This window comes from Meles meles, chromosome 17 (assembly GCF_922984935.1).
Source record: "Meles meles chromosome 17, mMelMel3.1 paternal haplotype, whole genome shotgun sequence".
Classification (NCBI taxonomy): Eukaryota; Metazoa; Chordata; class Mammalia; order Carnivora; family Mustelidae; genus Meles; species Meles meles.
In genome coordinates, this window is record NC_060082.1 from 29,083,770 (window position 1) to 29,096,167 (window position 12,398).

A 12,398-nucleotide genomic window follows, 5' to 3' on the forward strand; every position below is an offset into this window, starting at 1 on the left:
GAGCTCTAATCCGATGTATATGAGACTACTGGTTATTGCCCTACAGCACGTGAATGCTCTCTTAATGATTTTCAAACATTTTTTCTTACTTTGCTTTAATCTGGATAATTTCAATTGGCCTGTGTTGAAATCACCAATTTCTTCCTCTGCAGTGTCCAATTTGTTGTTAAGTCCCTCCAGGACATTTCTACTTTCAGATATTATATTTCTCAATTCTACAGTTTGCATTTAGCTCTCAATATTATTATTATTATTTTAATTAACATGTAATATATTATTTGCCCCAGGGGTACAGGTCTGTGAATCATCAGGTTTACACATTTCACAGTACTCACCATAGCACATACCCTCCCCAATGTCCGTAACCCTGCATTTAGCTCTTTTTTTGGAATTTCTGTTTCTCTTGAAATAACCTAACTCTTGGCTCATTATATATATTTTTTCCTTTAAAATTTCCAACACATGGATAATAGTCATTTTAAAGTCATTGTCTGCTAATTCCCATAACTAAATCACCTGAGGGCCTGGTTTTCTTATGGTTATGGGTCACAGTTTTCTCCTTCTTTATATGTTATCTAAAATTTGACTGTACTCTGTAACTTTTGTATAAAATAGCAGTGGAAACTTAAACTTCACATTTTTTGTATTGTTTTGTTCATTTTCCAAGGAGTGCAAACTCCTTCCTGTTTGGTGGTTAAGGTGTGCAAACATTTAGGGTCATCATATCCTCTCGATGAAAGGATTCTTTTGTCTTTATGAAATGACTCTCTTTATCTCTGGTAATATTTGCTCTGAAATCAATTTTGCCTGGTATTAATAGAGCTACTCTAACTTTATTTAATTAGTGTTAGCATAGTATATTCTTTCCTATTCTTTTATTAATGTTTTCATATTTAAAGTTCATTTCTTGGGCACCTGGGTGTCTCAGTCGGTTAAACCTCCGCCTCAGCTCAGGTCATGATGTCAGGGTCCTGGGATACATCCCCATATCGGCTCCCTGCTCAGCAGGAAGCCTGCTTCTCTCTCTCCCCTTGCTTGTGTTTTGTCTATCGCTGTCTCTCTCTCTGTTAAATAAATAAATATAATCTTAAAAAAATAAAAATAGTCAAAAATAAAAAGATGTATTAATTTATTTGAGAGAGAGCAGGTCTGCGTGCACGAGTGGGGTTGGGGGAGGGGGGAAGAGGCAGAGGGAGAGGGAGACAAGCAGGCTCCCCACTGAGCAGGTAACCTGGAGCGGGGGGGGGGGGGGTGGGGGGGGGGGGTGGGTGCATCCCAGGAGCCTGAGATCATGACCTGAGCTGAAATCAAGAGTCAGATGCTTAATGTATGGAGCCACGCAGGCGACTTAATTGAGTATTACTTTTAAGAAATCCATAAAATATCCAACCTTGGGCGCCTGGGTGGCTCGTTCTGTTAAGCATCTGCATTTGGCTGGGGTCATGATCCCTGCTCAGCCGGGAGTCTGCTTTTCCCTTTTTCTCTCCCTGTGCTCCTCCCCCCCTTGTGCTCTCAGTGCTTGCTCTCTCAAATAAATAATAAATAAAATCGTTAAAAAGTAATAAATGAGATGTTCAACCATTTGGATTTAATGTGACTATTGACATGGTTAGCCAATGGAATATGCATAGAGAAGGAAGCCAAGGTCTCCTTCCGCTTCAGGTCTCAGCCCGGAGACTGAGTCCCTGGAAGGTCACTGCTGAGCCACCCAGCAGCTGCTGAGAAAACCAATTCCCTACTTATGAACTTCCCTGCTTCTGGTTCCCAAGCCAGCCAAGCTTGAATCTTGCCATTCCTGGCTCATTCAGCCTTTAAACCAGATTCACCCATCTTTCCCTATAAGGCTGGTGGTTGACGCAGAGGGTTCTGAGCATTTGGGCCCTACTCCCACCAAGGGCCTTGGGCCCTCAGGCTCTCCCGCCGCCCTGGATCTCACTCCTTATTCATCTGTGTCAAGTTGCTTTATAAGCAAACACAGGGCTATAAGTTTTTTTTTTTAAGATTTTATTTATTTATTTGACAGACAGAGATCACAAGTAGGCAGAGAGACAGGCAGAGAGAGTGGGGAAACAGGCTTCCTGCCGAGCAGAGAGCTGATGCGGGGCTCTATCCCAGGACCCTGGGATCACGACCTGAGCCAAAGGCAGGGGCCCAACCCGCTGAGCCACACAGGCGCCCCAAAGGGCTGTATTTTATCTCTGACCTAGCTCTTGTTCCTGTATGAGGCCTGCCCCCTGCACCCATGTTACAACAAAACTGATAGCTCCCATGTAAATGTGTGCACATCTTATTTCTCCTGTGACACACAGGTGCTTATTAATTATTATTTCCCTGTTTGGGCCCGACCCACCACTGCTCTCAAAGCCTCGTCTGGGATACAGCCTCTGTGTATTTCTGGCCACTTGCTGGAGTGACACCAGACCATTCTTCCCCCTCTAAGAATCCGTCTTGGCAGAACCTCACAAGATGGGCTCCTCCATGACCATGACTCCACTGTCTTGGTCACTTGGGGCTGGCCATCCATCTCAGCCTCCTGTCCCCCTCCTTGAGTTCAGTATGTATCTCCCCCTTTCTCAGAGTCTCCCCTTCGGAGAAATGAGTTTCAGAATTCTTAGTAAAGATGTTTCAGTGAATATTTCTAAGGTCTCATGTTTTCACTTAGCAATGCCCAGACTGAGAAATGGCCTGCTCTCTTAGAAAAAATGCATCTCCTAAGATACCATCAATGCTGGTAGCCACCCGGAATGACCTTCCTGCTTATGGCAAATTGTACTTCCCATAAAAGGCTGCAATAATATTTCTTTTTTTTTAAATTTTTTTAAAAGATTTTATTTATTTATTTGACAGAGAGAGAGATCACAAGTAGGCAGAGAGGCAGGCAGAGAGAGAGAGGAGGAAGCAGGCTCCCTGCTGAGCAGAGAGCCCGATGCGGGGCTCGATCCCAGGCCCCTGGGATCATGACCTGAGCCAAAGGCAGAGGTTTTAACCCACTGAGCCACCCAGGCGCCCCTGCAATATTTCTTATCCTACATGCTCTTCCAGAACCTTGCCGCTCACACATCAAGAGGTGGGGTCCATGTCCCCTTTCCTTGAAAATGGGTGGGGCTTTGTGATCATCTCAATTAGTAGAGAACAGGGGAGGTCCTGCTCTGTGCCTTCTGAGGCTATGTTACAGAAGGCAAGACAACCTCCTCCTGGCTCCCTCTTGAGATACTTGCCTCCCCCGCCCAATATTTTATTTATTTATTTGAGAAAGAGAGAGCACAAGCAGGGGGAGGGCAGAGGGGGAGGGAGAAGACACTTCCTGCTGAGCAGGAGCCCTGATGCAGGGCTCAATCCCAGGACCCTGGGATCATGACCTGAGCCAAAGGCAGAGGCTTTACCGACTGAGCCACCTGGGCGCCCTGGGATGCTTGCCTTTGTAACCCAGCTGCCATGCTGAGAGAGAATCTGGGCCTCCTGGATAGTCTACATGCACGGGTTCTGGCTAACTGTTCTCCCAGCTGACAGCTAGCATCAGCTGCCTGCCATGTGAGTAAGGAAGTCTCCAGAATGACTGTAGCCAGCTATCATCTGATTGCAATCACATGAGAGACCCTGAGCAAGAACTATCTAGGATCTAGCTGCACTCAGTAAAACCCAGCGCCATGAGAGCGAAAAATGACTTGTTGTTTTAAGGTACCGAGTTTGGGGTGCTGTGCTACCCAGCAATAGATGACTGGAACACCGCCCATCTCTATACCTCGAAAGCCTCAGCACCCTTTACGGCCGAGCCCATCACCGTATGTTCGACTCCTATAAGCCTTCCCTGATATCTGCAGTGGAGTGTCCCCCTCCTGGGCTCCCAGTGCTCTTTGCCAGTGCCAGTCTCCCATAATACATCTTCCTGTAAAGTCCTGGTTCATCTCCTCCTGCACCGAGGCCAGCACTTGGCTTGCTGTGCGTGCTCACATCTCTGTCTGGATGGATAATGGGGAATATATCTGGAAGAGTGAACGTTTGCCAACGGAGAGAAGTGCTCTCGTTGCAAAATAGCTCTACTGTACTTTCATAAGCCTTTTTCTCTGACTGGGGTCTCAGGATAGTTTGGGTTTCTCTACTAGGAACCTAAGATGTCTTGAGTGAGAGGCAGAAGAATTTAAGTATCTGGAGATCCTGGTGACAAAAGGATTGTCTAAGTCAGGGTTTTGTTTTTGCTTTTTTGTAGGTAGTAGCCTCCGTGCCTAACATGGGACTCGAACTCACAACCCTAAGATTAAGAGTCACGTGCTCTGCCAACGAACCCAACCAGGCATCCTTAAGTTAGGAGTTTCCTTTTAAAAAAAAAAAAAAAAAATTTTATTTATTAATTGACAGAGAGCTGCAAAAGAAGAGGAAAAGCAGACTCCCCACTGAGCAGGGAACCTGATGTAGGACTTGATCCCAGGATGCTGGGATCACGACCAGAGCAGAAAGCAGACACTTAATGGACTGAGCCACTCAGACACCCATGTGGGGAGCCTTCTCAAGGTCACTGAGGAAAGGGCCACTTAGGCTATCAGTGCTCCCAAGACATGTCTTTCACAAATTCACCAGCAGATGGCAGCCTTGCCCCTTGCTCGTACCTTGCAAACCATGACGTGAATTTATTGTATTCATAAAATATTAATAAAGCATTTGCTCCCTGTAGGGCCCTGTGTGAGCTACAAAGGAGAGTAAGCTGCAATCCCTTCCCTCTGAGACCGTTCTGTCTAGTCTTCAGCTTGTTTTTAGATCGATTTCTCCAAAAATCAGCTAACCCTTTCTTCTCTGAGGCTAATTTCATGCAATCCGCCCGGATGGAACAGAGGGGTCAAAGGTATTGCCTAAAGTCGGGTTATTTCCACTCTACTTCACTGCCTTAAAACACTGCCGTCTGGCCAGATGATTGCAGAGAAGGCTGGAGTTGCAAAGGTGGTGTCTTAGACCGGAAACAGTGAAAACAGATTTTATTTTTTATCTTTTTTAAAAAGATTTTATTTATTTGAGAGAGAGAGAGGAAAAAAAAAGAGCATGAGAAGGGGAGAGGCAAATGGAGAGGGAGAAGCAGACTGCTGAGCAGGGAGCCAGATATGGAGCTCGGTCCCATCACCAGCTGAGCTAAAGGCAGACGCTTAGCCCACTGAGCCACCCAGGCACCCCTGAAAACACATTTTATTTTATTTTATTTTTTTTAAGATTTTTATTTATTTATTTGACAGACAGAGATCACAAGTAGGCAGAGAGGCAGGCAGAGAGAGAGAGGAGGAAGCAGGCTCCCTGCTGAGCAGAGAGCCCGATGTGGGGCTCGATCCCAGGACCCTGGGATCATGACCTGAGCTGAAGGCAGAGGCTTTAACCCACTGAGCCACCCAGGCGCCCCTGAAAACACATTTTAAAGCAAAGGGAAACAAACTTGATCAGGAGTAAAGGGCAGCTGGAGTGAATGGAAATCCCCATTCCATGGTAAACGCTAGATCTTTCAGAGAAAGTTCTGAGCCTTCAGCCCAGGCCTTGGCTACACTTCTCCCTCCAGCCTGTCAGGCTCAGAACAGCAGCAGCCTGTCCAGCCAGCTGCGGGGGGGGGGGGGGGGAGCCCCCTTTGCCTTTGTCCCTGCCTGCACTCTGGCTCAGAAACCCCCACAAGCCAGCGCTGTTTTGGACAGGGCGGGAGCAGGGGCTGTGGAGGGAGCAGGAGCGGAAGTGGCCCAGCAGAGCTATCAGGCCTAGGGGATGGGAAAGGGAAGTGGTCATTTTTAAAGTTGTTCAGCCTGTTCCACATACTCTCTTGAGGACCCGACCCTGAGCCTCCCCTGAAGGAGTTTCTGAATCACCTTTCAAGCTCCCTTTGGAACATTCTTTGTGTTTCATGGTGCTAATGTCAGTCTGAAAATCAGAACAAATTTCCTAATCCAGAGCCCTTTGTAGTGTCCCCTCTGGTTCTTTCCAGATGGATTTCCTTTTTTCTTGCCTCCAAGTATTTTATCTTCATGACCTTCACTTGCGATATTTTGGTCTTTCTTTTGCCTTTGGCCACTCAGGCTCATTTCTCCTGCAAACCCTGAGGGAGGGATTCTCAGGGTTCCTCCTTGGGAAATGCGATGACAGAGACCAAGAGCCCAGCTCAGGAGAGCTAGGCCCCATTCCATAGCACACCACCCCCTCCCTCCTTTTTAAGTCATCGCTATGCCCAACGTGGGGCTCGAACTCATGACCCCAAGATCAAGAGTCTCTATAGACTGAGCCAACCAGGTGCCCCACCACAATTGCCGCTCCCACTTTGACATGCCTTACCACAGCCTCAGAAATGGAGAGCCAGATCCAACAAGATCCAGGGAGATCCAGAGCTGCAAAGCGCCTGCCTGAGAGATGATCCATTCCCTGCACTGGGTCCCCTCAAAGTCCCAGGGGTCCACACTGGGCTGCCAGGGGCTCTGGAAGCTATACAGTGAGAACGACACACTTCCCAAGGACTCCCCCTTTCTCTCAACTCTCATTAATTTTCAGCATTATCATTTAATTAAAACAAATGGGGGGGGGCGCCTGGGTGGTCCAGTTGGTTAAGCATCTGACGGCTCAGGTCTTGATGTCAGGGTCATGAGTTCAAGCCCTCTGCTGGTCTCTAAAATAAGTAAGAAAGTAAATAAATAAAATGAAGAAAACAGAGATGGGTGAAGGAGAACACAAATGTAAATAAACTTTTATGAGAAAACCTCAGACTTCAGACATGTAGGGGGGCTGGGGCTGCCACCGTCCTCGGTTCCTCCAGAGGGACCTGTCCACCCCTCTCTGCTCTCGGGGGGACTTTAGGGGAAACTTCGGAGAGCATATGGGGTAGTGTGACCTCTCGTGTCACCTGGGAAGAAAACTGATCTAGGTTATAGTCACAGCCCCTTAACTTAGTTGCGGCTCTGAGCCTTGGTTACCTCGCATGCAAAAGAGGGGCTAAAAATAGTCCTCATGTCTTCAGTTCCTGTGATGATTAATGGAGAGGATGGTGTCAAGTGTCTGACACGCAGTTAGTGCTCAATAATTCGTTATTAAGATTCGTTTTAGGGGCGCCTGGGTGGCTCAGTGGGTTAAAACCTCTGCCTTCGGCTCAGGTCATGATCTCAGGGTCCTGGGATCGAGCCCCGCATTGGGCTCTCTGCTCCGCAGGGAGCCTGCTTCCTCCTCTCTCTTTGCCTGCCTCTCTGCCTAGTTGTGATTTCTCTCTGTCAAATAAAAATAAAATATTAAAAAAAAAGATTCATTTTAATGATCGAAGGCAGAGCTGAGATTCAAACTGCAAGGCTAGTCCTGCATCCTCTAAATTATAGTGGTCTAAGCAGCCTTGCTTTTCTCTGGGCTCCACTGTAGCCAGAAAATGCCTCTGAAGTCCCCCTGGGAAGAATGAAAGGCAACGACTGTTGCAAACTATTTTAATCTGTGCCGTGAAGTCTTTACTCCTTGAGCCTTCCTAGTCCCCAAATTCATTTCTTTAGCAATGCACAGAATTCTCAACCCCTCCAAGAAGGACTCGAGGGAACCAGTCACACATTTTCTGGGGTATGGAGAAGTGGATGGAGTACTAAAACTTCAGCCTACTTGGCCTTTCTTTTTTTTTTTTTTTTTTAAAAGATTTTATTTATTTATTTGACAGAGAGAGATCACAAGTAGACAGAGAGGCAAGCAGAGAGAGAGAGGGGAAAGCAGGCTCCCGGCCGAGCAGAGAGCCGGATGTGGGACTCGATCCCAGGACCCTGAGATCATGACCTGAGCCATAGGCAGCGGCTTAAACCACTGAGCCAACCAGGTGCCCCTACCTGGCCTTTCTTGAAACCTTTCTCCATTTTCTCCTCCAAGTGTCTCCGGGTGTCTGCGCGCCTTTCTGGTCTCCCTTGGCCTCGCTGAAAGGAGGCCCAGCCTGGGCATGTCATGGCGCCCTCCTCCTTGAAACTCTCACCCTACATCTCTGATTATTCCTTTTCAGAATGATGTTCTTTGTGGGCTGTCAGTCACCATCAAATGTGGGTGTCCCTGGGGTCCCGAACCTGCTCTTGTTCTCAAGCTCTCTCTAGACTGAAGACCTTCCCTTCTCCATCTCCAACCCTGGTCTCTTTTCTGCCCTTGGTGTCCAGCTGCCTTCTGGATACTTCTGCTCGGATGTTCCTCAGGTAACTCAAATCCAACCAATTTGAAATGGAATTCACTAGCCCTCCCTGCCCCTCACCCCGCAGCTCCTCCTGAATTAATTATCCTAGTGAGTCCTTCAACCCAGAAGCCAGGAGACATCGCTGACTCCTCCCTCCCTTTCTGCTGCCCTCTGGACCCCACCTCCAGAAGCCAACTACTGGTCATCAAGGCTGGCAGATTCCGTGTCCTCAACAACTCTGAAATCCATCTTCTACTTGTCAGCCCCACGGCTACTGCCTGCCATCATCTCTTTCCTGGCCCACTGGGTTCATCGCCTTATGGGCTTCCCTGGCTCGTTTCTCACCTCCTTCTCATCTAGCCTTCACAGGGACTCAGCATCTTCTGAAAGAAACACTTTTGAACTGTCCATGTCATTTCCCTATTTAAGATCCTTTAAGGCTCCCATTGCCCTGAGGACAGTCCACCCTCCTTCAAATGGATGGAATGGCTGCCATGCTCCTTTGGTCCCTGCCTGCCTGCCAGCCCCATCTCTCATAGGACTTGGTCTTTCATCCCAGGTTTCAGCTCTGCTCATGAACTTGTAGTTCCCCGGTTAACAATACTGTTCCAGGAGGTTCCCCTTCTCCTTACTTCCTGGCCAACTCCCACTCATCTTTCAAGACCCCATTCCTATCTCACTTTTTTTTTTAAATTTTTTTAAGATTTTTTATTTATTTGACAGACAGAGATCACAAGCAGGCAGAGAGGCAGGCAGAGAGAAAGGGGGAAGCAGGCTCCCTGCTGAGCAGAGAGCACAATGTGGGGCTCGATCCCAGGACCCCGAGATCATGACCTGAGCTGAAGGCAGAGGCTTTAACCCACTGAGCCACCCAGGCACTCCCCTATCTCACTTTCTCTAAGAAAACTTTCTTGACCCTGTATCCTCTTCCACGAAAAGAGAATTAAGTTTTCATTCTTTGTCTGCTCACTGTCCTCCATACCCCTTCTCTCATGCCTCTGAAAGACACAGGGGCCCTGATATTGGTTTACCCACTAGATTATAAACTCCTTGAGGTCAGGATCCAAGTCATACTCTTTCCCATATTCCCAGGTCCTATAGTATATGACCTGCACATAGTAGGACCTTAATAGATGTCTGCTGACGAGTGGATGGATGTATAGACAGATGGATGGCAGGATGGATGGACAAATGAGAGTTCTGTTCCCAGCTTGGATCTCCAAGCTCTCTGGGGTGATGGGCAGAGCTGATCCAACCACATTCCCTCACTTTCAGCCTCTGTCTCACACTCATGCCCTCCTCACTGGAGATCAATGAGAAAAAGAAGTAGTTTGCAGCAAGAAGGGAGCGAGAAGACATGACATGAGGACGCAGATGAGGGAGAAAAGAGAAGTTTCCGAGAAGGCTGCAGATGAATTTGGAAGTTGGAGGTGCCTTCCTGCTTGCCCATAGTCTGCCCTACTTCATTCCCCATGGCTAGGTTCCAATCCGGAGACACTGGGGGCAGGGGTGCACAGAGAGGAAGGGAGGATACTGAAACATTTAGACATTTTTGAGAGTTCAGAGAAGCAACCAAGCCCCTGCGTGTGCCAAATCTCCTTCTAGAAGCCCCAGCAGAGAATCTCTCAATGATGAGCTCTGACAGTATATCTCTGCAGAGGTGGGTGGAGCCAGCCAGGGCACAATTTCGTAACTGAGGTCAGCCAGAACGCGTATGTCTGCCCTAAGAATTTCAGCCTGTGGGATGTCCCCAGTGTTGATGGTGTTTACTGGTCTTTTGTGGGATTTCAACATCGGGCCGTGCCTGATTGCATGGTAGATGACCCCAGCACACTCCTGATTCACCTCAGTCCCAAAGTCCTGCCTGACCCCCTGCAAATGAGCCATCCAAGACCAAGCCCAGATGATCGGCAGCATACAGGGAGGGTGACAACCAAAACAACGTGAGGTTCTGGAGAAGCAGCAGAAGGGTCAGGGCCTATTCGGCTTCCTTTATCTCCAGCTCTGCCTCAACAGCTCCTAAGACATGTGCGCTGATGCAGTCTGTGGGTGGACATGCAGGGTGAGCAGATATCCTGATTTGCCTGGGACAATTCTATTGCCTTATAGCAATTATGAAGACCAACACTACACTGTTCACTATCAAAAGCATTGCAGTTTGGACGACACACTATTAGCCACTCCATTTACAAGGTGCTTTGAAATCCTCTGGAAGAAACCCAAGTGTGACTGTTGTTACCACTTTCCCTTCCTGGATCTTCCCTAAGTTCACTGCACAGCCGGGGTTGGCATGTCGTTACTGGGGAAATCCACCAATGGTCCCACGGCTCCGGGAAGGACAAATCCAGGCCAAGGAAGGAAACGCAGGAGTTTGCCCTTTTGTAAAATCTTGGGCATGAATTCAAAACTCATCTTTTTGAGATCTTGGGAACTGAAGGGAGAGAGAATAATCCCATGAGACTGCCACGTGTGGGTAGCAAACCCATGGTCTCTGAGGCTCATTGAAGCACTGCAATTTAATGTATCTGCCCATCAATTGCTTGCTCGGTGCAGGAACGGCCAGTGATTCTTCTGGCTTCTCCTCCTACATCTTGGTTGGGTCAGGTGAGGATGGCCTGGTGGGGTGCTTGTAGACCTCCCAATCCTGGAGGGCCTCAGCTGTATGAAGGACCTGGCCAAAAGGAAGATGTTTCTTATGGGAGAAGGTAAAAAAAAACCTAGAGAAATGCTTCATTTTCTGGGTAATAAGATGCTTGATTTTATTCCTAGATAAGAGTTGATTCAGCAACGCTAGAACTGGAAATGAAGTCTACGAGGGTCTGAGTGCCCGACACCTGTCTAGGCTGGGAGATGGGGCAGCTCCTCACATAGCTGACTCAGGATGAGGGGTGCCCAGCTGCCCAGCAAACCCTCCAGGACCTGCTACCAATTCACTGCTATGGGCAGAAGGAGGCTGTAGTACTTCCAGGTCAGGGAACACTCTAGAGTCCAAGAGAGCAGTAGAAAGTTGCAAAAGGCACACCCGCCAAGCATACACAACCACAGTGAAATGTATACCTAGTATCTGAGTATAGTTCATTTCTCAGTGCGAATAATGTCCATGAGCCCTGGACAGTAGGAGATAACACCAGCCCTCAGTTCCCCTTTGACTTAGAAATACAGCGAAGGAGCTACAGGAAACCACAAACTAGAAGATTTTATCTCCCTGAGGCTCTCGCATCTTTGTGACTCTTCACATTCCTGGGAACACCAGCCTCTGGGGTTCTCCATGTTCCTCCAAACCCAAGACCACAAGTCCCTAATAGAGGGCAGTGCTCCTTGATCAGGGCAAGGAAGGGCCACGTGGGGGTTGGAAATGGCTTGAGAGCTTGGTTCTGCTCCCCACCCTGGGCCTGGGGCCCCTGGGGAACTCCTTCTCTGTTCGGAGCATTGGGTTTCTGAGCTGCTCCTCAGTCCGAGAAAGTGGTGGCCAGGTCTACCCCAATTGAAGCAGCAGTTGGGCAAGGTGTGAGCCTCTGTGCCCCCTGCTATGCCTGTCACAGGCAGGCGGGAAGGGCTGGGAACTGGGTGAAGGTACCATACCCAGGGCTAACTGCTCCAGGGGCAGCTCTGAGGGGCCTGAGCCTGTGTCTGTCATACTGAAGCTTGGAGGCCCAGAGAAAAGCCTCAGAGGAGGACCCACTTTTCCGAACTGCTGCTTTCCTGGGTGGGACACTCTCCTTTGGGTAGTAGGAAAGATGTGGGAAGCTAAGGGGACAGAGTTGTTGGAGGAAGGAGTTATATCTGGTGGGTCACTGCTGAGAGCTTACAGGTCCCGTAGGATCTCATTTTACCCCCTACAACATCCCTATGGATTGTTCTGCGCCTTTTACAGAGCAGAGCCTGAAGCCCAGAAGGTCTAAGTGTCTAGGTCAAGGCTTCAGCTACTAAGTGGAAGCGGCAAGATCAGAGCTCAGGCCTGTCTTACTCTGGCCCCAAATGTGTCCCATACACCTTGCCACCAGCACATGCGCGTGTAAGACTCCACCCCACCCCACCCCCACAAGCCATGCCCTCACCCTTTTACTCAGAGCTCAAGTTTACCAGGAGTCTGATCTCTCAGCTCACATCTGCAACCTCGCATCTGGCCGACAGGAAAACCCCCGACAGGTCCAAGCATGTGCCCCAGGCGCTTCCGCAGCAGCAGCGGAGGGGCGCACAGTGGGTCCGCGTGGGTGCACAGTGGGTCCGCAGGGGCAGAGCTGGCGTCTCCTGCCCACGCCGTCTG